The sequence below is a fragment of the Hippocampus zosterae genome, chromosome 6 (assembly GCF_025434085.1).
Source record: "Hippocampus zosterae strain Florida chromosome 6, ASM2543408v3, whole genome shotgun sequence".
In the NCBI taxonomy this organism is placed as follows: Eukaryota; Metazoa; Chordata; class Actinopteri; order Syngnathiformes; family Syngnathidae; genus Hippocampus; species Hippocampus zosterae.
In genome coordinates, this window is record NC_067456.1 from 18,434,126 (window position 1) to 18,458,838 (window position 24,713).

General features: G+C 41.2%; 2 protein-coding genes and 1 long non-coding RNA gene across 12 annotated transcripts in view; 1 reads left to right on the plus strand and 2 right to left on the minus strand.

Annotated features, from left to right (window-relative positions):
* galnt9 (polypeptide N-acetylgalactosaminyltransferase 9) overlaps window positions 1–24,713 on the minus strand; it is a 245,613-nt gene that overhangs the window by 218,388 nt on the left and 2,512 nt on the right. The window lies entirely within an intron of this gene.
* The window catches only part of fbrsl1 (fibrosin-like 1), a 362,003-nt gene that overhangs the window by 22,215 nt on the left and 315,075 nt on the right, over window positions 1–24,713 (plus strand). The window lies entirely within an intron of this gene.
* On the minus strand, window positions 5,470–5,988 carry LOC127601634 (uncharacterized). Its single transcript, XR_007962604.1, has 3 exons — window positions 5,957–5,988; window positions 5,673–5,793; window positions 5,470–5,567 (listed from the first exon to the last, which is right to left on the minus strand). It is a non-coding gene; the product is annotated as an uncharacterized LOC127601634 (long non-coding RNA).

Genomic DNA, 24,713 nt, shown 5'->3' on the forward strand with positions numbered 1-24,713 from the left:
CAGTGGGGCCCTAACACTTCTAACTGAAAATAAATTGACCCATGTTTGTAGTTTGCCTGTGATCAATTTGGTCCTTTGTTGTTGGGAATTAGTTAGCAAGCCTCTTATTGATTTGATACGCTGTTGATTCCAAATTCAAAGTATGACTTTGGAATATAATTTGTTTGTATTTATTGGCACAAACTGAAATTACCCACTCAGCATACTGTTTGACAATATGTTGTAGTTATGGTAACTAAATTGTCGCTTGTGTTACACAGTCACGTTGTGATGCACAGGGAATTAAATGAAGAAAAAAAAAACTAAGTCCATTAGACTAAATGCATATTTAATGATCCGTGTGTTAAATCTGGGTCATCACTGCAGCAGGAAAGAGGATCGTGCTGTACACAAGAACAAGATGAGTATTTATTTAACACAAAGGTAAATGCACACATTGAAGCATCAACGGCATCATCCTCCAACGAATTTAAATGTCAGGGGGGGATAAGGGCAAAGCTAGTAAAAAAATCAAATCAAATAAAAGTGGCCAGTAGTAACACTATTACTGGTCTTATATTGCTCGATGCTGTTACTGTGATTGGCTTCTCAGATACGTGAAAGATAAAGCACCGTGCTGATAGTGCACAACAGCTTGCAGTAAATCCTTATTATCCCTCAAGGGACATTTGCTTTATAGTAACCAGTCTGTACACCAAGCTGAAAAAACAGTAGCAGGTACAAATTTGCATGAAATGGGCCCATAACATATTTTCCAATTGGCACAGATGTCTTCATTAATTGCACCGTGAATAAATTCGTTTCAATGCTGACCTTGCTAATGCTCATTATACTTAATTGCTCTCTGCTTTTATGAAATGGAGCTACAAGCATTTCATTTTTGACTTCATTTCCATTTTTAGATTAAATACTTGCGCAATTGGTGTAATTTGTACAATCATGCGATCACACTTCTCCTATGCTATGCAATTAATGTGGCAACATGAGCACACTTGGTTGAACATGTTGAATTGTGACAAGTGCCTCATGTTCTTCAACATGAAGGGCATTTTAGAGTTCATTTTTATCTCTTGTGTATGTGTTGTTTGAAGGGGGACGTACTTGTTAACATCGAACGACATTGCATTTACATCATTTTTTTTTCTGCACAATGATAATAGAAATGACGATAATTAGAAGGCGATTGGAGATCCCGTAAACCGAAAAAGTTAACGAATCATTCTTTAACGGAGCGATCGGAAAATGCACGAATGGCTATGATTAGATATGATCTCTTTTGGGTAAGATCTGAAAGTAATGCAAAACCTCAATTAATGTAGAAAAGCACGAATACGCTACAGTCAGATACAGTAGATTGAAAACTCCATGGCCTGGATTTGGAAACACTAAACACTAAATTACCTTTACATTACCAAAAAAAAAAAAAAACATTGTATTTGAGCAATGAAGACACTTACACACTCCATCCATCCATCCATCATCTACCGCTTATCCGGGGCCGGGTCGCGGGGGCAACAGCTTTAGCAGGGAAGCCCAGACTTTCCTCTCCCTAGCTACTTCTTCCAGCTCTCCCCGGGGGATCCCGAGACGTTCCCAGGCCAGCTGGGTGACATAGTCTCTCCAGCGTGTCCTGGGTCTTCCTCGGGGTCTCCTCCCGGTGGGACATGCCCGGAACACCTCACCAGGGAGGCGTTCAGGAGGCATCCGAATCAGATGCCCAAGCCACCTCATCTGGCTCCTCTCGATGTGGAGGAGAAGCGGCTCAACTCTGAGCCCCTCCCGGATGACGAGCTTCTCACCTTAACTTACACACTCCATTATCTTAATCTAGAAAATCAGGTTCTTCTTTTCCCATTTTGACCTTGGGGTTTCCTGTCCATACTCCGCACAGATGTTTCGGTAGACTACGCCATCCACCCGGTTATGGCGTTCCATGTAGGCTTTCCCTGCCAGCATCTTACACCCTGCAGTTATGTGTTGGATCGTCTCAGGTGCCTCTTTGCACAACCTACACCTTGGGTGTTGTCTGGTGTGGTATATCTGGGCCTCAATGGCTCTGGTGCTTAGGGCCTGCTCCTGAGCAGCCAGGATGAGTGCCTCTGTGCTGTCCTTCAGGCCAGCCACTGATAGGACTTCTTGAGATTGGCCACTTCAGTTATGGTGCGGTGGTACATCCGGTGTAAGGGCTTGTCCTCCCATGATGGTCCCTCTTCCAGCGCCTTATCTTCTGTTCCCCATTGTCTGAGACATTCTCTGAGTACGTCATCCGTTGGAGCCTTCTCTTTGATGTATTCATGGAGCTTGGATGTTTCATCCTGGACAGTGGCTCTCACACTCACTAGACCTCGGCCTCCTTCCTTTCGGCTTGCGTACAGTCTCAGGGTGCTGGATTTGGGATGGAACCCTCCATGCATGGTTAGGAGCTTTCGGGTCTTAACGTCCGTGGTCTGAATCTCTTCTTTTGGCCACATTATTATTCCTGCAGGGTATCTGATCACTGGCAGGGCATAGCTTTTTATTGTCCAGGTCTTATTCTTGCCATTGAGCTGGCTTCTTAGGACTTGCTTCACTCGCTGGAGGTATTTGGCCGTAGCCGCTTTCCTTGTTGCCAGTTCGAGGTTGCAATTGGCTTGTGGTATACCGAGGTACTTGTAGCTGTCCTCAATGTCTGCTATTGTTCCTTCAGGAGTGAGACCCCTTTAGTGTGGACTACCTTTCCTCTCTTAGTCACCATGCATCTACATTTCTCAAGCCCGAATGACATCCCGATGTCGCTGCTGTAGATCCTGGTTGTGTGGATCAGGGAGTCTATATGGCTGTTCACACGGCACACATTTGCTCCGGCGCTGCACCGATGTATTTTGTTGCGATATATTTTGCACCGCAGCAAATTGTGTGGAGCGTTCACACGTACAAAGCCGCTGAGCGTGACAGCATCGGCACAGCGTCGACGCAGCCCCACTTGCGTTCACACGGCAGTTTCTGCAGCGGAGCAAAACGACAGAAAACGAATGAGCTGTCGTGTTGGTTCTTTTTAAGACGAATACACAACTCAATTGACTACAACGTCCTTCTGCTTCTCGGTCTCCATGCCTTCTGCTCGAGATTGACCGCCCAAGAAAACGTAAATCAACGCTGACTCCTACAAAAGGAAAGATGTTACCAGCCAAGTCTTGTGTCGTTATTAAACAAACACATTGGCTTCAAGTGTGGTTTTCCACATCGTCATCGAGTTCGCAACAAAGGCTCTTAGGGTCCTGTTCACCTGATACAACTCCAAGAATTCAGTGATCCATGTATGTGGCATCGAGTCATAGGCTTTCTTGTAATCAATCCAGGCTGTGCACAGGTTGGTACGTCGGGACCTGCAGTCTTGTGCGACTGTTCTGTCAACTAGGAGCTGATGTTTGGTTACCCTGGTATCTCTACCAATGCCCTTATGTGCTTCGCTCATGTATTGATCCATGTGTCCACTTATCTTAGCGGCAATGATGCCTGACATGAACTTCCATGTTGTGGAGAGACAAGTTATTGGCCGATAGTTGGATGGGACTGCTCCCTTTGAGGGATCCTTCATGATCAGGATCGTTCGCCCTTGGGTTAGCCATCCTTCAGTACATTACAGTACAGTGTGTGTGTGTGTGTGTGTATATATATATATATATATACCGTATTTTCACGACTATTCGACGCACCGTACGGTTGGGCGCAGTCTCATTAATGGGTGACATTTCTGTATTTTACACATACACAGGACGCACTATACTAATGGGCGCAGTTCTACAGTGGTAAAACATACGCTTAAACATACGGCATGCATGCATGCTAACACGTTCGCTAACACGTTAGCTTGAAGCATACACTGAAGCTCAAAGCTAAAACACGTTTTTAAAAAGGCAACGAAAGCAGAACTGAGGTCGGGTGTATTTTATTTACAAGGTACTCGCGTTTTTTGCTCAATCATCACTCAGAAAGCCATCAAAGTCGTCATCTTCTGTGTCCGAATTGAACAATTGTGCAAGTATCGGTAATCCATCCAAACCGCCGGGTTCCCTCTCGTTGTCAGAGTCACTCTCGTCGTCATGTGGCTCCACAGAAATGATGCCGGCTTTGCCAAAAGCTCGAACAACTGTACTAGCTAGTGATGGGTCCATGAGGCCTCATGAGGCGTGTCGACACACTGACACACTGTGTTGATACTGTGCTGATACTGTGTCACTGACCACTGCCACCTGCTGGACCTTCAAGATCCCTGCAGCCAACCCACTTAACAGACTGAACTGACTGATAAATTGTTTTGTATATTGAACATATAAAATATACAATTCGGTAATAAATTGGCAAAAGGTGAAGGTAAGATATAAAAAAAGGAAAAGAAAATAGTCATCATCACAAATATGTGTTCAAAGGAGTAGAAAGAAGCAAAAAACCTACCCCGAGTCCTATCCCTTCTTATATATGAATTGATCATTTTTCTAAATAGGAAAGAAAGTCTAAATATCAACAAATGCTTTTACCCTTATGTATGCTGTACTAATACATTTTTACATTAGGTTTGTATATACAGTACATACTCTTTAGAGCACATGTATATGTCGATTTTCTCATATTCATAATGGATGCTACATTTCATTAATATATTAAATAATCTCATCAATGTATTTCTGATGTATTGCTATATTTCATGAGTGTATCGAATTTATCAGCTTAATTCTGATTTGTGTAGTTGTCTTGTACTACTCTCGAATTCATTTTTATTCTCAGCAAGAGAGTTCCTCATTTTACTGGTCCGTTTCAGAATCATTCCACAGATTTACACCTATTACAGATACACTCCTTTGTGTGATGTTCGTTCGTGTTTTGGATTTTTTTGTATAGATTAGTACCCCCTAAATTATGACAACTTTCTCAAATGTTAAAAAGCTTCTGGATCTTTTGGCAAAGGTTATTATTGTGTGCTTTGTACATTAATTGGGCGATTTTGAAATCAATCAGGTCATGAGATTTCATTGTTTAATTTGATAAACAGTGGATTTGTGGGTTCCGTCCATTTGGAACCAGTGATTGTTCCGATTGCTTTGTATTGTAGTTTTAAAACAGTGTTTTACTGGCATTTCCCCATATTCCCACACAATAGGTCAAATATGGAAGTAATAAAAGTATGTGTACAAGGATTTCTTATTCAGCACATCCTTAGTTTTTGGGAGGATCCCTATGGTTTGGGATATTTTTCTTTTATTATCTATTATGTAGCTGCCAGCACGGTTTTGCATCTACAACTGTTCCAAAACATTTTCATAAGGTCATTCATCGATTTGATGATGAAGTGTACAATATCATTCACATCCATGCATTCATTTTGCAACATTCAATGTGTTCAAATAATGTGAAGATCATTTGAATGAGGATGCTTGTGAGCTTTTATTTCACAAATTTTTATTGAGAAAAATAAGATGCTCCAATGTTTTAAACGGATGAGGCTGGCGTACAAAGGAACTCCTTTGCGAGGTGGGAGAGGTTTGGGAAAGAAGTGTGTTGGTCCTTCCAGTACAGCTGCTTCGTGGAACCTTGATTGTCAAACATGGAGTGGAGAGTCAACCAATAATAATTACTGATTGTCAATTAAATCATCAACATAGCAACCGTGAAAAGATGAGTGAACGTTTGTATACCTGGCGTAATACTGGGTGTATCGCGAACTTCATTCTCATGCTTGGCCCGATAATGCCTCAGCATGGTGGAGGTGCTTCTGTTGGTGTATGACAATTCGACCCGGCAAATTCGACATTTCACCTGTAATGAAATGTGAATAAGAAGTAACTAAGAGTTACCTTGAAATGTATTCGGATTAGAATGGTACAACACATGTCAATAATCTGAGAGGCACTCGGCGAGTGCCTCTCGCCGAGAGGCTCTCGGCGACAGAAGGCGATTTGAATAAATAAATAAATAATACCTTATTCTCCGGGACATCAAAATGGTCCCACACGACGGATGATTTGCGTCTCTGCTCCATAATCGGCAAGGAAGGCAAGGCACGAACACGAAGTCTGCACTGACACGAACTTCGACAAGCGAGCGTGAGTGAGGTCTGGCTTGTTTCGGCAAGTGGCATTGTGTCGCCAAACCCACTTCCTTATAAACACTGTGCGGCGGGCTTTTGCTGCGTCAACGCCCTCTGCACTGAGTCGACGCCCCCTGGACTAAGTGGCGCAGCCTGTACTGTGCCAAGCAGCCGATGCAGTCTAAACTGCACCGGTGCAGTTCACGTGTCAATTAGCAGCCTGGACTGTGTCAACGCAGCCGATGTGTCAATTAGCAGCCTGGACTGTGTCAACACAGTCGATGTGTCAATTAGCAGCCTGGACTGTGTCAACGCAGCCGGTGTGTCAATTAGAAGCCTGGACTGTGTCAACGCAGTTCACGTGTCAATCACGTGACGTAATGAGCCAGCACATGCATCGACACGTGGTTTGCTCTGTGAGCCCGGTGCATGTGTCAATGCATCGGTGTCGCTGGACCCATCACTAGTACTAGCAGATACGTTCGTCCAAGCAGCCACAATCCATTCACAGATTGTGGCGTAACTAGCCCGGCGCTGCCTCTCACTCTTCGTGAAGCTGTGTTCGCCATCGATCATGCATTTTTCCCATGCCGCTCGCAACTTCACTTTGAACGCCCGGTTGATGCCGATGTCCAGCGGTTGGAATTCCTTTTCGGGGGTTCTTGGAAATAATAATGCACATACTCACATTTTATACTAGAGGCGTGCCTTTAGCGTCCACTTACATGCCCACCCTTCACTCATTGCCGGACCCACCCCCTGCGTGACTGTCCTCACTCACGTCCACCTCTCTTCATATATTTGCATATATGTGCACGGACGCGCTTCACTGATTGGCCGACCTCTTCTCCGCATGCGTGCGTGTCGTCACTCACGTACACATTTTCTCTCTCTCCATAAGTTACATATAAGTGCATGGACGCGCTTCACTGATTGGCCGACCTCTTCTCTGCACTTCACTGATTGGCCGACCTCTTCTCCGCATGCGTGCGTGTCGTCACTCACGTACACATTTTCTCTATATAAATAGCGTGTCGGGTCGCAGCCAGATTTTGGAACTCGGCTCATATAAAAGACGCTCCGCATTTTAAGGCGTCCTGTCCATTTTGGAGAAAAATTTAGACTTTTAATGGCGCCTTATAGTCGTGAAAATACGGTATATATATTTATGTATGTATACACACACACATAGCCAAAATTTATGTAGAAGGGTCGCTTTCTTCTCCCAAAAATCGTGCTCGGTTGAAACACCCGCTGTGACAGAAAAATAGATGGAGACAAGAAGACTGAATTAATGAAAATAAAGTTCAGGATGAGAATAAGCCACATACGCTACTCTAGCACTTTTACCCCTCAAACCACGATTCTGTCGGCCAATGAGTCACATTATTTATAAAGAGGAGAGATAAACTGTTGACCTTGCTTCATTTCTCCAGAGCATCAACTGACTCTGACACTAACAAGGACACTCAAGGATGGAATACAAGATGGTACTAAGAGACAAAGGGAGAAAGAGAGAGTGTGTGTGTGTGTGTGTGTGTGCACGCGTGTGTGTTTGTGTGTGTGTGTGTGTGTGTGCATGTGTGGTTGGGTGCGTGCAAAGGACAAGACAAACCTTAATATATTCCCTACATTCGACACCACCTTTTTTCAAATTGAAACCAGTACTATTACTCAACTGTTGGATAATCACCAATACCAAATAACAGATACCACTCGTACATTTGAGACAAAATTTCTATTAAACCAATGACAGACCAACCAAAGATCTTTTTTTTATTTCTGACAAAAGGAAGACGAGTCACATTGCAACACAGAATACAACAACTCACTTTTATTTTGGATTCATTTGTAATAAACTAACACAAATGCAAAATAATTTAAAAATTCATAGATACATGTATAAAAATGTTGGCAAAAGTTGGATGCAGCACTGTATGATACACGCGATTGAATTAATGTGCTATTTTGCCTGTTCTGCATTAAACAGGAAAATAAACTATATTAATGCACCGAGTAATATTGGCATTCTATTATTCCTCTGTTGATGAAAAGAGGTAAATTTGTAAGATATTTGTATATGCATGAAATACCGTAATGGAGAAAGTTGACAAACCAACCAAATTGAGTGAGCAAATAAATGTCTAAATTTTGGTAGTTACGCACGAATAATGCACACTCGGCTTTAATATAAACCTCATAAACGTACATATGCTAGCAGAATTGCAGATTGATGGGTATTTGAGAGGATTGAAAAGATTCAGTTCACTTTGTAAAATGTTTCTGTCACCCATACATGCCATTTAATTTTTGATTGTGAAACAGCTACAATATGGCGCCAGTGACTTGTGTCGCTGACTGGTATCGAGAGCCGAAGTGAAAAATCGATACCTTAAAAACAAGTTCAGCATCGTCCCGATTCTGATTGGATTGGATTGGATAAACTTTGTCAATTGTACTGAATGTGTAACACACAGCATAGGTGAAATTTCTTCCCTCTCAACATAAAACATGATACCGCCTCACCTAACCCTAATCGAGAGAGATGAGCTTCATGAGCATTCCTGCAAGTGTTTCATGCTGTAGGTTTTTTTTTTTTCCTTTTGGAGTTTTGCAGAGCACTGCTTTGTGCTCCGGAGAAAGCCCGGAAGACTTCAGCTGTGATCCTGAGCAGCTCATGTTTGTGGTGCTTTGTGGGGGGCAGAGGCAGGTGTTTTCTTGTGTAGGCCAGTCAGCTTGGGGTGAATGACAGTGTCTAGTGTTGTGTTTTTACACAATGCAGCAGCATTTGGTGAATGTAACCCTGCATTTTCATTAGTAGCAGTGATTCTGTCAGGAAATCACATGCAAAAATTGAATTATTAATGGTCTGTAGAATGTTTGGAATTACTTATGTACATGTACAAATTAGAGATGGGCTGGAAAATATGCAATTTAAACAAAATCTGTTAAATTAAAAAGACAATGTTCACATTGACATTTGCTCTATTTCTCCCAACACCAAACAAGCTATGAAACGTTCAACAAGCAATGACTTGTGTTAGATAATGGAAATATATTCCTTTTCTTGAGAGACGATGTGAAAACAAGTATATCCATTTGGAAAAAAATGGCCCTTTTGTCCAACATGCAACACAATCCTTCACGGGGAAGTCAAGTCAAAAATGGTCTTGACAATAATGTTCTGTGTGGCCCCATCTGGTCTAAACACAGTATTCTGATTAATATTGCATTTGTGGTGTATTAATTAAGCGGAAAATCCAACACTTTTTCCCTTTCATCTTGAGTAACGGCCATTTTTCCACTCGTGGTCGGCTGAAAATGACATCACAATGGGCTCAGCTTTTGAACGACACATGACTAAGTCCAGACAACAGCTGAGGCATGGTTGGTCGTTGAGCCCTTTGGCACAGTGATCAATTTGTGAAAGCTTGGTGAAAATTGGAAAAAAAAAAAAAACAACAACAACGTTGAATAGCTTCCTCTGATGAAGAATAAGGAGTTATCTTTTGATTGACTCAATTTGATATCTCTCCTGTCCACCATGAAATGTTGTGGAGTTGATCAGCAGTCAGAAGTTTTATGCATCCATAAACGTAACATCATAGTGGCTGCATACGTTACCATTGCAAATACAAGTGCGTGAACGTATTTACATACTGAAAATATAACCTGTGAGTGGAACGCAAGGATCCTTTAACAGATGTGAATAAATGAAGACATATTCTCACGTTGCATTGACACACTCACTCTTACTATTCTGAAAAAGAGGCAGCGCTTCTATAGGTCTGATCATTTTCACATTTTGCACACGTTCCAGGAAAAAAAAAGAGCAGCAGGTGTGAAATCATACACATGTCCCAAATTGACTCTGGCAAGCTGTCATTCATCATTGCCTAAAGTCTAACTCTGAGGGGAAAATGCGTTTTATGTCCCATTTACCTGCATTCACACGGTACTGTACTTAAATAAATTGCTTTTGCCCCAAAACTGGATTAGTAGTTGGTTGTACTTTTACCATTTTAGTTTCCAGCAGTGTCTGAAAATCATAATCTGCACTGACAACATCATTTCTCACTGTAATTACAATACTGTCCCCAAAATTGTATGACACGACTGAAATCATGAATCATTTGTATTTGTTTGGTCAGTATACTTAGCGTCTAATGACATGGTTTAAAATCAAGTTTAGTCGCAAGAAAATGCATATTAAATAGCAGTTGAATCAAATTTCAATCACTACAGTTTTTTTCTTTCTTTTTACTTTTTCCAGAATTATCTATTTTTTTGTTTCCACAAAGTGGCCTCTTAGACAGATTTGACATACTGTCTACTTTGTGTGTTCAACTAAGACTTCGAGTCGTATGCTTTTTAGCCCTCGGCAGTGATGCCTGCTACATCAGAAGTTACTGTTTCTGTGGCGATGTTTGCTTGCAGATATATCCAAACAAAGTGGCTTTTGAGACACTTTTAGATGGTTGGCGTCAACTGTGTCATGTATTCACAGCAGGATTGGTGCAACACAGCTCTCAATTTGTCATTGTGAGTCTGCAGCAGCTCAGTCAAAGCTGCATTTTCAAGTGTTAGATCCAGTTTCTATTTGGATCCCCATGACTAAGAAACAGATTCTAAAGCTTAATTAATCAAAACTGTCAGTAGTGATAATTGCTTTAGTCTTGAGTAACACCATCTACTTTCTGTTCTTTCCTCATTCTAATTACAAAGCCACCCAGAAGCTGCAGTATCTCACTGGAAACTATTGCACACGTCTTATTTAGAACAATACAGTCAAAGGGCAACTGTGGGAAAATACCTGTTCAAAAGATTAACGAGTCAATAGGAACCATCTCAACAGTTTTAATAAATAAGACTAACCAGATGTTGGAGCGCTATTGCTCTTCAACAATAGTAAAGTAGCCATGAGTAGGTTCTGCGTGTACCATTTCTTTTTTGCTTGCAGATATCTCATCCGAATGGTCGAATCTTTACCGATGATCTTGACAGCTGGCAAAATGCATCTTCCTCAAATGTCTGGTGATATCTTTCCCGCGGCTGAAAATGACATGTACGCCGTGAACACACAAAGGTGATAGCCGGATATCACAATGGTTTTATTTGTCAGGCTCTTAGCCTACTTTGTATCACAATCTGCGCTAATCTAAGTCAGATGCAACTAGGCATGAAATGATTTCATGTAATCCATTTTTACATGGCTGGTATTACCGTTTTAAATATGAGTTTTCAATAATACAGCTCGAGGCTTTATTCTTCTGGACAATTAGGTTTTTGTCATTTGCTGGTTGTTAACGGTTGAACTGTTGATCACAGTATGCTATACACATTGGGGGGACAATCTGAGGTTTTGGCTTTGAGAAATTAAGTTAAATGCTACTTCTAAGGAATGTTGAATTATAAAGCGGCAGTACAATTTCGGAAATTTAGCGCGACAATATTACTGACTGTACTGCGGCTCGGAAGCAGAACACAAACCTCAAACGTAGTACATGACCCTGTTAATTGGCTAGAAAAGGGTTGTGTGCTTAGATCAAACCTAATGGGTAAACCAACATTAGTTATCTTACTATTCTGAGAGCTCGGCTTTTTCCATTCCTGACAAAGAGCCAAGAGGGCGTATTGGATTACAATTGCTGAAAACACATTTAGTGGTTACAATAAATCAGTGGAAATAATGTTTTTGTTGCTGAATACATTCTGCATGAATGACCTGAATCTTTGAAATGGAGTAATCACCCAGTCAGAGGGACAGGTCAGTCGACAGCCAAGTCCTGGTCGATGTATAGTGTTAGCCCTGCTGCTTGGTTGCTTGCTCTACAGCCCTGCAGCCAAACATCTGCTCAGTGCAGGAAGCATTTGACGGATAATTAAAAGGACCAGCTTCAAACTAATTTCCAGACTCCCGTGGCTTAGCCGCAACATGCTACTCAACAACAAGAAGTGCAATTATTGGTAGACCGCATGAAAACAAAATTTAAATGTGAACTAGCGGACAGTTGGTCGTCTCGTTCAACACTGAAAGGGGTCTGATTGTTATGTTTGTGATTGAGCTCCATTTGTTCAATTTCAGGAAATTAATGAATAGGCCCACTGAATTAACATTATTTCTGAGGAGGGCATATGTTTTCATAGAATATATTAGGTAACCCACTGTGAAGCGAATAGAGTGTAGTCATTCACAAGTTTTTTTTCGTTCCAACATTTGCAGTAAAAGGTATACAACTTCAATTCTTATTCAGAAAGCTGAGAGGTCAGTTTCACTTTGTACATCACCTAGAAGTTGAAACCATTTATTGGCTTTATGCATTTCCTTTAGAAATTCACAGAATTGAGGAGATGTTCTTTTTGCTTTTGTCTCTGTATTTGATTTGATGTAGCTGTAGAGACGTTACTTGTTCGTTGTGCTAAGATCATCCAATTGCGCCATAACCAGCAGCGCTTGCGTGTGAATCAAGTCCCGCCAGTATGCATCTCTTCAGCCTACCTCCTTTGTGGGACACCAATCATTTGGATGGTACCCAGAATGGAGGGCCAGCTGTCCTTTTCCTGCCAAGTCATGTGCAAGTCACAAAGCTGTAGCAGCACTTGAAAGAGAAAGCAATAATCAATTTTATAGAGTTTCCCCCTGAAAGCATTGTTCTGTTTTCTAGGCCTGACAATTTAGGACTGAGTGGCCAGCAGTTGCCTTTTCTGATTTAATGGAATACACTGCGCTTTATTGTCCAGAACCCCCATGCTGTCTCACGTAAAAGTCAATTGTGGGATTTCTGTAGAATCCCAACTCGTTTTAAGAGACCTAAATTAGGAGTCACATTATGTTTCCTGCTGTTTTGGCAAGTCAAAGAAGTGTTATTTTGCAGCTGGTATTCAAGCTCCGGGCTCGAAAGAAGTCCTGAACTCGAATTTTCCACAGTACATTGATTTCCAGTGGGCTATTAAACAGAATCCAAATCTGTTTTCTGGAGGTGGTATCTGTAGCCGCTTATGGCTTCCACAACTGGCTTTTGTTGGAGAATACACTGGTTGATTTGCTCTCAGGCTTCAAAGTCTTTTGTTCAAGCCAGGAAGCTTTGCTAAAGCGCTGCAACGGCTGTAAGTGAGACTTTCTGTAGGACTACTTGTCTACTTTGCAGGGAAGAGATCTCATTGCTACATACCAAAAAGAAGCTTTTGCTTGTTTAACCTATTTCATATCTGCCTCGTAGTTTGCCATTCAGAGAAAGTTTTTGGGGTGATGGCCGCATACCATGTCTTCTCCTGAGGTGATTGCTAAACCAGTTCCTACTTGACAAAATTACCTACATGAAAGCTTGTAGGCATCTCTCCCGTGTTGTCTTTAAATGCGTATTAAAATAATATTTTACTAAGGAACAAATATAACAAACGTGAAAATAGGCAATTCTCTCCAAGGCTACAACCACAACACACTCAACAAATCCAGAGCTTTTAAACATCTTTACCATGGCAATGGCTTGTGTCCACACGTGGCCCTGATGTGTTCAGTGACCTTTGACCGGTTGCTTTCATTTAATTACCGTGATCACCGATGCAGTGTCTGGGGCGTGATGACACACCATTCCCTAAGGAGCAGGTTCAGGATCATGTAGGTCACTGTCACAATGATTCTCCTACTCAGCGCTTCTTCTATGCCAATCATACTCAATTGGTATCCCCGGGCTGTATCTGGTCGACCACTGGTTGCCTGTTTGTGACCCCTGTTAAGGCCAGTCTAAATGTGCATGAAATGGACACCGCACAAACTAAGCGCAACTTTTAAGTGCCTTTAGTCCCGCACTGTGTTTTGGTTGGGCCAACTTATGTCTATGTCACTGATACACGGACAGTTATTTTTCACTCATAATTCACTGCTGCAAGTGCAATTTTTTTACTTTCACTTTTGCTTTTGGAGTGGTTGACATATTGTTGACACTTTGCCAGCTGCAGCAGCCTAGATTCATTTTTTTGAGTAAAATGTACTAAGCAGTGATTAAGATAAGAAAGAATGCGTATGTTTTGGGAAATAGGTGAAGATAAATATATACTAGGCAAGAGAGTAGCAGTCACTGTTGGATAATTTCCTCATGTCTGCTGGTGCGGGGGGGGATTAATGGCCATGAGAGCCAACTAAGATTGTGAACGACACAAGATCCTCGCTTATATGAAAAGCAACAACACAATGTTTCTCAACTTTTTTGTTGCTGAAGCGTTAATGTGTTTTTCCCAGGAGGGAAAAAAAAGTGAGCATTGCATGTGGGAGGGCGACTGGGATCGACCATCCCGTGAGAAATCATTTTCTTTTTTTTTTGTGACAACCATAATTACATTATTCAACATTCAAATATAGTTGACCTTTTCAACCACTTTTATACTCATGCATCGTGATGAGAAACGTCGCTCATGTCACTCTCCGCTTGATCTTAGTTTTGATGTCGTAAAATAGCAAATATTGAACCCATCATTTAGTAACAATTATGATTATTACAAATTTGCATTTACTTACATTGATTTCTGTTCAAGTCAATATGCATGGGCCAAATCATGACATAAAAATTGGTATAATATCCTCAATCCTTAACCGATATTACAAATAAAGCCAACATTTATTTGTTACAAATTTCTATCCAAGATGCTCTATTTTGATTTATACATGCTTTGAATCTTTTTGTAAAATACCATATTTTCTGCACTAAAAGGTGCACCTAAAAGTCTTCAATTTTTTTAAAAGCTCACAGCGCGCCTTAAAATCCGGTGCGCCTAGTATATGGTCATTACGGTAATATGTCGACCCCCAAAATGGCTCCTTACTGGAGACATTAGGGATGTGAATCTCAGCACTGAGGACGATTCGATACACATCACGATCCACTGCCAGCGATGCGATACTTAAACGATACATGGAATTTTCTGGCGATACGATGCGATACGTTTCACCGTCGTCACGATGCGATACGATTCGATACACATTAAGTTCAAATCAATGCGATCCGATACGATACAATGCAATTTGTTGCGATATTGTGCAATTAAACATGATGCAAATAAGCAAAGAAAAAAAGCTTTTAAAAAGATGGAATTCAGTATGGTATTACAAAAAGGATACCACTTTATTCCTTATAAAGAGTAGAACTTGTAAAACAACTTATTTAAGCCCTTTCACAATTGGGTTTTGTGCAAAGAAAATGTAAACAATTTGGCACCTGAGACTCACAGCTGTTGTTATATTGTGTATATATACACAAACAGACTATTCTCACTGAGTGTCTTATATGAAATATAATAATAATATATATGTATATGAATCTCTAGCGCAAAATGTCCACCCATCCACTGTAAGTGCAACTCTTTGCGCACTGTTCAGCGACACAGTAATCTCACTTCTCACTTTGTTGTACACATCGGGAATATGTTTGTAAGTGAACACAGACCTGTCTGGTATTTTATACCTGGGTTCCAAAACATGCACGAGCTGTCTGAAACCCTCGTTGTCCACCACGCTAAGGCTGGAGGTCTTTGCATATGAAATAAGCAGTGGCCTTAGTTATAGCCATTGCGCGGTCACAGTGAGTTGCAAGGGGACTCCCAAAATAAGAGGCGATTTTTTTCTGATCCTGACCTGGTTTACCAAGAGTTTCTCCGGTGTCAGACGAGGAACTGGGCGGGGAAGCGGGAGGGAAACTTGTCGGTGATCTGGTGCCATCGGTTTAAGTGGGTCTGCATATTTGTGGTGCTGCCGTTGTATGGCTTCTTAGTGCGACATTCCTTGCAAATTACGGAGGTTTTATCAAGCTTTCCGTCTTTCTTTTCGAAGCCGTAGTATTTCCAAACATAAGATTTGAATGTTGCGGCTGCATTAAATATAGTAGTTTCCTTGCTGCTGCGTGCGCTAACTTCCATAATGTTTCGCTCGTTGTGTACTGGACTGTATGTGACGCACGGCTACCGTCCGTATTCAACACAAAACGCAAAGCAATGATGGTGCATTCATTGCGCCTAGGAAAGGGCAGATATGTGACGTTTAACATGAATAAAACGGCGATTCAATCGGATTTTACCGATACCCATCAATGCATCGTGATGAATCGCGATTTCACCGATACCCATCAATGCATCGTGATGAATCGCGATTTCACCCGTCAATCGCGTCGTACCCAGTGAATGAGCCGATGCACTCGGATCGCGGACATGCGCATCGATGTATCGATTAATATCGATTATTTTCCACACCCTTAGGAGACATGCAATAGAAAACAGAAATAGAATAGCGGCAAGAGAATTCAACGTTAACGAGTCAATGTTACAACTTGCTGTTGGTTTAATGAACTGTGTCACTGCTTTATTAAATACGTTTTTTGTTGCAGCTCTGACAAAAGGAGAGTTATGGTGTTGGTTTTTTAAAACACGCACTTTATTAATGGTTTTCACAGTCTCAACAAATACATGTACGTCTTTGTCCGTCTCCGTGCCTTCTCTTCTTCCATTTGACTTGAGAGGCATTCATGACTGCCACCGAAAATTAAGTAACGATTACTTCAAAGAAACTACGAAAAATGAAAATAATGCCTCAAAACAGAAAATCAAGCGAGGAAATCACAAAATACAATTCTTTTGCCACCCTACAGAATTAATTTTGTTATTTTCTCGTTTGTAAATACACAACAAATGAATAAATAACACACACTTCTGAGACAGTCTAGTCTTCTACATTTTACTGATATTTGATTCTTCTGTTTGCATTTCCTTGACCATAGCTCTATCTAGTGGATGCATTGTAGATTGCATTTTATAATCCGTTAGTCCAATATATGAAAAACAAAAAGACAAAATAGGCCATTCAATGAAGGTTGCACCTCATAATCCAGTGCACCTTTTAGTTTGGAAAATACGGTACCTGATACTAGTTTGTCCACTGTGCGCATGTCTGACGGTGCTCACTGTGGCCCAAGGAATGACAGGAAGTGTGTGTGAATGAATCTGTCTACAAAAACAAATAGAGTCAAATGTTGTCCAATGTGATTTAATAATGTCTAACGAGATGTAATTTTAGCTTTCTGGATGGATTTATATCCCATCACTTATTCTTGGCTAAGCAGTATTTAGTTGTTCATTTAAGGCATATAGACATTACATTTTGGTCTACAAAAAAAAAAAAGTAAAAGTATGTAAGTAAAGTAATTTGAGATACATATGTAGCGTATTGTATCGTTAGTTTCATCATCAGTTGTTAAATGCCAGTTAGTTTGAATAAAGTCTTCAGTAGGTGAAGTCGAATCATGGCCAAGCAAAATATGCCGCAGGTTTTTAAACTGAATTTTAATCTTCTTCCAAACATGCTTCTCCGATGGAGGATTCTACTTAAATGAAAATGTTATTCAATCCAGCACCTTGCTGCAATTTGAAGTGCGGTTAAATGTTTAGTCAGATCATCAAATAGTTGTGCAGTCATAGTTCCGCATTCACTTATGCAGCAAGTGTACTAAATCTTATTTATAGACTGGGTTACTGGAAGGTTTTGTATTCCTCTCCATTACTTTTTGGCAATAGTTTAAAATGGAGAGAACGAAAAGGACATTATGTCCTAGTTCTGAACCATAACGACGAATAACAATGAGCAGACATTGAGACAGAGCCAGGAAGATGAAGAGAATAAAGTTGAGAGCACCACATAGACAGTAAGAGGACTTGGAAGAGACTTTTTTAAAGAGAAAGAGAGAGACATAGAGCACGGAAGAGAGATAAAATCCTGGGAGTGAAGAACCTGAGAGTGAGATACATGCTGAGTATGAGACAGAAAACACAAAGGTATATCCATTCTTAAGCACTGGACCAACGCGTTCAATGGACCAAAACATTGCCCCGTGTGTTTGTGTGTGTGTGTGTGTGTGTCCTTTTTTAAAATTACATTAAAATTAACACCAAATGCTTACTGAATCGGGATACCTGTAGTTCCATCCATCCATCCATCCATCATCTACCGCTTATCCGGGGCCGGGTCGCGGGGGCAACAGCTTTAGCAGGGAAGCCCAGACTTCCCTCTCCCTAGCTACTTCGTCCAGCTCTCCCTGGGGGATCCCGAGACGTTCCCAGGCCAGCTGGGTGACATAGTCTCTCCAGCGTGTCCTGGGTCTTCCTCGGGGTCTCCTCCCGGTGGGACATGCCCAGAACACCTCACCGGGGAGGCGCTCAGGAGGCATCCGAATCAGATGCCCAAGCCACCTCATCTGGCTCCTCTCGATGTGAAGGAGAAGCGGCTCGACTCTGAGCCCCTCCCGGATGACTGAGCTTCTCACCTTATCTCTAAGGGAGAGCCCGGACACCCTGCGGAGAAAATTCATTTCGGCCGCTTGTAACCGGGATCTCGTTCTTTCGGTCACGACCCGTAGCTCGTGACCATAGGTGAGGGTTGGGACGTAGATCGACCGGTAAATTGAGAGCTTCGCCCTTTGGCTCAGCTCCTTCTTCACCACGACAGACCGATACAACGTCCGCATCACAGCAGACGCTGCACCAATCCGCCTGTCGATCTCCCGCTCCCTGCTGCCCCCACTCGTGAACAAGACCCCAAGATACTTGAACTCCTCCACTTGGGGCAAGATCTCCTCCCCGACCCGGAGGGGGCACTCCACCCTTTTCCGACTGAGGACCATGGTTTCAGATTTGGAGGTGCTGATCTTCATCCCAACCGCTTCACACTCGGCTGCGAAACGCTCCAGTGAGAGTACCTGTAGTTGTCTTCGTTATTATTTTGTTTGTTGTTTGAATTCTTTTTGCTCCATGCACAGCTCTTTGTTGATTCTGAGCAAATAGGCTGAGGAGATTTAAGTACAACAACTCAAGCTGACATTAATGCCTGATCTGTCATGGTGCATTATAAAGACAACATAACATTCAATGACCAGAAGTCTGTCTGTGGGGCCTGGTAACATTCTGCAGACCAACGGTTGGGCACCACTGCTATCCGATCCTGCATAGTACAGGACTGTACTGTATTGATCTAATGAATCACGATCATTTCATTTTTTTTCTCATTGCTATTGATCTGCTGAGCCACTGCAGGTTATATAAATCCACATCCTCACACTAGAGCTTTCTGATCCTCTTCCAGTGTAATAATGTAGGGAACTGTACAGTGTAAGTTGTCTTGTGAATGAGGTTAATGTAGCTATTCATCTATCAGCTAAGGTGACCTTTTTATGAACCAATTGCGGCCTCACTGAGTGTACATCTACTCGGGTTGGGAGAAATTATCAATTCGATACAGTATGAAATACAGACCTTCTCAATTCCCAATGAATTCTGAAATCAGTACATTCCAAACAGTAACAGCATCCATCCATCCGGTTTCTGAGGCGCTTTATCCTCACAAAGGTCGCAGGGGGTGCTGGAGCCTATGCCAGCCGTCTTCGGGCAGTAGGCGGAGGGACACCCTGAACCAGTTGCTAGCCAATTGCAGGGCACACAGAAACAAACAACTATCCACGCTCACACTCACACGAGGGACAATTTCGAGTCTTCAATCAGCCTTCCATGCATGTTTTTGGAATGTGGGAGGAAACCGGAGTACCCGGAGATAACCCACGCAGGCCCGGGGAGAACGTGCAAACCCCACACAGGGAGGCCGTAGCTGGAATTGAACCCGGTACACATCTGTACTGTGAGGTCGACGCGCTAACCGCTGGACCACCTTGAAGAATTTTAAATCTTGAAATGCTTGTAAAAATTAAGACAAAAGTGCAATGGTTGTTGGATGATCATTGTGGCGTATATAGTGTGTGTAAGGACTGTGCCTGATCATAACGTCTATGAAAATAAAGTTGTTGTTTTTTTTACACTATTCAGAAACACTAATGTCCGAATGTTGATGTTGTTGAATGACAAGTACCATACATACAGTCAATTCCATCCATTATCTGAACTGCTTAATCCTCACCAGGGTTGTGGGCATGCTGAAGCCTATCCCAGCTGTCTTTGGGCAGTAGGCGGAGGACACCCTGAACTGGTTGCAGGCCAATCACAGGACATACATTGACAAACAACAACCATTCAGACTCACACTGACACCTAGGACGATTTAGAGTGATCAATTAACCTACCATGCATGTTTGTGGAGAGGAAACAGAATACCCTGATAATAACCACTCAGGCACGGGAAGAACATGAAACTCCACATCCGGTACATACTGTACATACAGAAATAGAGCTGCATTACTTCCAGCATACAATGTGAGCATACAATTGTTTAGTTTTTTTATCATTAGAAAGGATAGTGATCAAATAGCTACATTTGGTTCTCCAAATCTTTCAAAAAGGGGCACATTGTGCAAAAAAAAAAGTGCATGACTACATTTGGGAACCACTGTGCCAACAAAGACATTTGAGTGAATCACTCATATTGAGCTCTATATTTGTAGACATCACAGGTGGGCTCACATATAAGAATTGGCGTATCTGATTTTGATGCTGCCGCAAGCCTCAGTGCGGACAGTAGACTAAACTTTAAGCCTACTGGAACCACGTCTCAATATTAGCGCGGGTCGTGTGAAGCAATTTTGATGTGTGGTGGATGTCACTGTATTTATTCATAAATATGACAATAGTGTGTAGCGAGACCTCTGAATCATTGCAGATATCCATTCATTGAATCCATTATTATGAAAATCTCTATTTTATATTTTTTAAATCGTCCCACTATTTGTGACACAGCTATGGAGGGAAGGGGTGGGCTCATACAAGCCACGTACAATCTGGGTGCAAGGCAGTCTCCAAGTGCCCACTTCACACATCTGTGATGACTCTCACTTGGCGCAAAAATAGAGCCCATTGACGTTTGGCAGATACCTTGCAATAAATGCATTGCATCTTCATGTGATGCATTATCTACAATTTTTATCTGTACATTTTTACACTGAAACAGTGTGTGCAATTAACTCAACACTACTCAATGTTCCATGTGCTAAGGGAACATAATCTCTCGACAGGCATGCAAAAGAGCCAGAAGGCATCATTGCGCTTACGCCAGACCACAGGACAGGAGTTGTCTTATCTTTAAAATTGAGATGGAATGGCTCATGTTCACTCGGCTCTTTGCGCGACTCTCCATACTGTTTTCTTCCACTTTTTTGCTCAGGGTTCATAATATGTGCCCCTGCTATGACTGATTTTTTTCTTTTTTTTTAGAATATCATTTGTCAGTTTGTTGCGGAAAATCACATTACATCACAGAAATGTTTATAGCGATTATTTTTTTTTAAAATACTCGCTTACTGTGGAAAAAGAGAGCCTCAGTCGCAGACATTTATTGACCGCAAAGAGAGCAGTAAAACACAAAAATACAGTCACGCGGGAGCTGCTGTAGCCCATAGCTCTCATCAAGGCAGACTTGCCAATATCACACATCACCCCACCAGCTCATTGCCTCTTCAATGCGCATATCCAACACACAGGCACTCCAATTTGTAAAGTATATTAAAGTCTTTGGAAGGGATACAATTATACAAACACAAATGCTGTTTATGGACTTTCCACATCACAGTTTGTTTTTCCTAAAAAGTAAGTTTTTATTAATGAATCATAATGTGTACATGTGTGTAAAATGGTGTACACAACTTTCAACCGCTATAAACGAGCCCCCAGAACTGCATATTGGACCGACAACTGTTGGCTGGAAACTGTGGAGTCATTTGTTGTTGTTGTAGGTGCTCATGGAGAAAGTGGAGTCTTTTTTCTACACGACTGCGAATAGTTCATGCAGTTTTTGTCTCACATTTTAGGCACAGCTTTTTTTGTCTGCATTGCAAACTATTATGAGGCACATTGTTTTCTTAACTGCATCAAACGCATAGAGAGAGAGAAAAATCCTGCAGCTAAAGAAAATGTCAACAACCGACAAAATGGGTTCCCTGTTGTTACACAGCGCAGCATTGGTATTGGCAGGAGCTGGAAATTGATATAATTTTAACCAACTACCTTAAGTAATGAGTTGTGATGCATAACATGTAGATGTGTGTTTGTGTTCAGCTGCTGTCGATCTCAAACAAAACTGCTTACAGTACTTCTTTGAAATTGTATCGTAAGTGAATAATTCACGACACTCTGCCACAACACTGAGAAATGCGCTATTGTGTGAGGATAAAATCTTATCTGGTTCAGTTTGAGTCTCATTTCAGATGATAACCATCAGGACTGACAGTTCACTGCCACTGTGCAGCTGTGTAGTACGAAAATAGCATCAAACGGGCTGGTTCAACAAGTTTAAGGGGTAATGTTGTTGGTGTTGCTAACAGCGGGGGGGGGGGGGGGGGACATGTTTTGCCTCCAGCATCCTCACTTATTTTGACAACATTTTGAAGGCAGAAAATGACAATTTATAAAATCCTGCCTCAGCTAATGTAAAAATTCACCTTTTAACAGCATGCACAGGCATGAGGGCGTCACTGTAAAAAAAGAAAAGAAAAGAAAAAAAGATATTTAAATAATGTTATCATGTAAAAGCTAGACCCAAACAACTTGAGGTTCAGCTTCACATCGGTTTGATTTGCAGTCACAGATGGTTTCCTCACTGTTCACTATATATTTAAAAATACCACATTAAATTTTATCCTTGACTGCCTACATCTGCAAGGCCTTCATCTCCTTTAGCAAAGATGCATTTGCCCGGTTCAGTGTAAATAGGAAATGATTTTGCAATGCCATGTGGAAATGAATGCAGGGAATGTGGATTCCATGGGTGAGTTTAATTCAGTTTATTACAATAAAGCTATCACATGGGAAAATGTAATTTGATGGACTGATGATATAATTTAAACCAGCTAGGAAGATTTGGATGGGGTGAGTGCATATATTCTTTCCTCATTTAGTGTCTAGTCATAATAGTACATGAGGTGGCTGCCTGTTTCCTAATGTGTACGGTGTAGTCATACATACATACACATACTAGAGAGAGAGAGAGAGCGAGAGAGAGAGAGAGAAATCTCTTCATCAGACTTTTTGAAACATAGAAATGTGTTTGTGTATAACATTCCCCTTATCTCACTGTTCCTGAAGTGGACTTGATAACCTACCCAGCAACAACATCTTTCTCACAGTTGGTGCCTTTCCCAGTGGCTCTCGGGAACATGCATCTATCCTTCATTTAGTGATTCTGGAAGTCACCGATTATCCATAATTCCCCCTGCTCTGTTTGCTGGCTCTTGGGTTTGAATTGAATAGGAATTAGCACGGAATCTATGTAAAATTATATTTGGAAGAGCAACAAGACGTGTGTAAATTTATTTAGTGGTGCATGGTTGCATGTTGCCATGACAGAAACTTTACTCTGCATAGATTAGGACCAGATAAAATTAGCTGCAGGGGGAAAATTAGTTCGGCACAAGGCTACACATGATAAGGCTGAGGCTTTTGAAGGGAGAGTGAAATAAAACAGCTAGCAGTGAGTTGAAAAGCGTTCAGTGCATTCTGCAAAGCATATTTTTCCATCAGCACGCCGTTGTCCTGACTACAACAAAGACAGGAAATGCTAGACAATGTCTGGTATTTGGATAATGATGAGTAATCTTTGTCCCATTAGTAAAAAAACAAAAAAAAAAAAAAAAAGAACAGCTGAATTAATCATTATTATTGATTATTTAACGTGGGTGCGAGAAGCACAAAAATATTAACTCATGTCTATATACACGGTATATGTATATTTTAATTATTTTGAGTTCCTACAATCCATTTTTTACTTGTATTAAGAATTTAGGTTGAGAGAATGGATTGTTTCATGATGGATCACCATGCAGATTACACACACACACACATATATATGTATATATGTAAATGTATATATATATATATATATGTATATATATATATATATATATATATATATATATATATATATATATATATATATATATATATATATATATATATAAAATATATATATATATATTTTTATATAATCATTCACTTGTAAATAACAAAACCCATCCATTCATTATCCAAACCGCTTATGCACTGTGAGCAAAGTATTGCGAATGATAGGGCTTTGCCATATTATATCATCCAGACAGGAACGTGCGGTCAGGGGAGGCAGGTGAGGCAGAGCCTCACCTCTGAATGCGCATTGCATTGCGCATTCATCACAAACTGGGTTGATACGTGCAACTGGCTCATGCTGCTTGCCGTATATATGCATGTCGCAAATATAATGTTTAGCAAATTGAATAAGCGACCCTTTGTGCTTTATATATTTGTAAATGTGACACTAAAGGAGTCAGTGCCTCACCAACCATGAACCTCACCGCACACCACTGCATCCAGAAGAATTTTTTACCCAACACTGGTTGCTCAAAGCGCTTTACAAAGTCTCAAACACACTTCCGCATTTAAAATCGTAGTCAAGAAAAGCGGCAGCCACTGACATCCAATGTCTCAATTTAAATGTGAAACTAACTCATGGATCTTGAAGTTGAACTGATCGGTGGCATTAATATGTGCGCGGCCCATCTACAGGCTATTTTGAAGGAGAATGCATGAATGAACGCATTTTTCATGTACTTTTTAATAAATCCAATACAACCGATTTAATCAGACTACCGTGCTTATGAACGAATGCTAAGGAGAAGGTGCAAAGTGAGTGAAAGTTGACCAGGTT